Source organism: Morone saxatilis, unplaced genomic scaffold (genome assembly GCF_004916995.1).
Source record: "Morone saxatilis isolate NCDOM2014 unplaced genomic scaffold, NCSU_SB_2.0 Contig23, whole genome shotgun sequence".
In the NCBI taxonomy this organism is placed as follows: Eukaryota; Metazoa; Chordata; class Actinopteri; family Moronidae; genus Morone; species Morone saxatilis.
Genome location: NW_023339796.1, coordinates 4,523,931 through 4,526,196, shown reverse-complemented (window position 1 = coordinate 4,526,196; position 2,266 = coordinate 4,523,931). Strand labels below are relative to the sequence as shown.

General features: G+C 35.4%; 1 long non-coding RNA gene across 1 annotated transcript; it reads right to left on the bottom strand.

Moving 5' to 3' along the window:
* Nucleotides 1-6: 6 nt before the first annotated feature.
* Nucleotides 7-2,204, bottom strand: LOC118335016. Its single transcript, XR_004797037.1, has 3 exons — nucleotides 2,089-2,204; nucleotides 1,728-1,756; nucleotides 7-712 (listed from the first exon to the last, which is right to left on the bottom strand). It is a non-coding gene; the product is annotated as an uncharacterized LOC118335016 (long non-coding RNA).
* Nucleotides 2,205-2,266: the final 62 nt, after the last annotated feature.

Sequence of the window (2,266 nt, the reverse complement as noted above, 5' to 3'; positions counted from 1 at the left end):
TTTTTCTTTAACTAAGCAAAGCACCTTCTGGTACATACACCATTATTGGACATGAGTTAAAGCTGTATAATTATCTTTTATGAATTAATGAAGCCAAAAGATCTTGTGAGACTGATCTCTTTTTACTTACTTTATACTGCTAAACTGCATTTCATTGTCTCAGTACTTGTACGCAGTGACAATGACAATAAAGTTTAATCCAATCTAAATCTTATATTATGAGTTTCTCAGCAAGAAATCGATCAGAGCTCGTTAGAGTCATCATACACTGAATACACAACAACAAAAGAATAACAATTATGAACTGAACTTAATGGAATAATTATTGAAATGTTTTTCAACTCTACAAGGATATAGCATTTGATTTTAAATGGTTTAAATTTGATTTTAAATCATTTAAAATGATTTTCAGTTGAAGTCTGTTTTTAGAAACAATAAAGTATTCAAGTAATTCTGCATAACCCTAACAGAAAATTATTTAAATTATTTTTCAACTCTCTGTATGTAAACTATATTACATACTGTACAAGGTGTGAAGGTGGTGAAAACTGTTTCAGGACCTGGCAGTCTTTTCTATCTGAGCATACTAGCTCTCTGGTAAAGAGTTGCCTATAGTCTCAGTGGGTCCAGTGTGAGTTCCCACCAAGGAGGGCAGTGAAGAAGGATCTGAAGCATCATTAGTTGGATTTGGAGGCTGGGCCACAGCTTCCATCTGCAAAATACATAACATACAACATTTTTAAAGGTTAAGGTAAAGGTTGTTGTTGTTGCTATTTTTACTTTACACTGTATTTCTAATGGTGTTGTTATACTGCATAAACATGTGAAGTAATCTCACTATTAACAGATATCCATCAAAAACGACAAAATGTATAATTGGCAACAAAAGTGAGAAGAATGATTTTCATATATAATCAATTTGTGATTTTATCTAAAATGCATGAAACAGCTGTAAAACACATTTTTAGGCATTTTTCATCAAGAGCAGTAAGGCACTGAACATTGTTTCACGAGGTGACAGTTACAACACACTGCAACTAGAACTCAAGCAAATAAAGAAAGCATTCACACGGCTTTGACAACACATGCAGTACGTTGCATTTATGAAAAGATGGAAAATGTAAGGAAATTACACATTTTCCATTCTTGAGTGCAGATTTCACAAAAGAGTCTTCTGCTCACAATATTCTCAACATTCACTGTGTAAGAATATGCAGAAGTACAACATTTGTGGCTCAGTATGAAGTCACCTCGCTCGTCCCCTTTTGGAACATGTTTTTCCTGTTTTAGTGTGTGTGTGTGTAACTTACAGTATTCTCAGAAATTTAGCTTTTGTTTCTAAAACTGCATCAAAAACTATAAAACTAATAAAACACAAGCAAACAACACTGAGCGAATAAGAAACACATTGCAGTTGGTGGATGGTGCTCATCAGGTTTATTCGGTCAGAAGCAGGACATTTGAGCACAAGGAAGGCAGCACAACCAGTGACGTGTGCATCTAGAAAGCAACACGACCTGGAACAGCAGGTAGATGCAGAAGTTTAGTAGCGAGGGAAGTCACAGGTCATGTACAGTAATATTACCACCTTGTCAGGAAAATGTATGTGACTGGAGGGTGGGACAGGGGTAGCCAATAGAAGTATGTGAGGCTCCAGCTTTTGATTCTGAAAACATTTCTTTATTTGGCCTGTTTCCTCAAATCCAGTTTCAAAACTTGACACTTACCTCTATATTTTTGGTGTTCTTTATTTTATCTGCAGGTCATAAAAAATACATGTTGCTTTAATTTACGTTTCATTTTGAGAGTCCAGATTTTGGATTTAAAGCTTGCAACATTGATACTGATTGATAGTTCTAGGAATAGCTTGTATCAAAAAATGTGCTTTGACAACCAGCAATGTGCACAGATAACCCATTTCCTTCCCCTTGGAATCTCACCTGAAATCTGGCCTGCGGATGCTAAGAGTGAATGGGCTAAACCATAAAGATCGCACCAACTTCTAAGATCACTAGAAGGCTGTGCAGTAAACAAATAGGATTTTATAGATTTTTAACATTCTATGTTACAATGCACACTTGGACTTACATGTTCTTCTCTTTCGACAATAACGAACTGCAGAGACTGCAATAATACAGAGAACTGTAATGGTAACAAGCACAATGACAATGACAGTGATGCTGTCGTGAGGTTTTCCAGAATCTGAAAAGAAAAACAAAAGCCAGATTATAAAATGATGCCTGGTTTAAGTCAAACAACATAAATA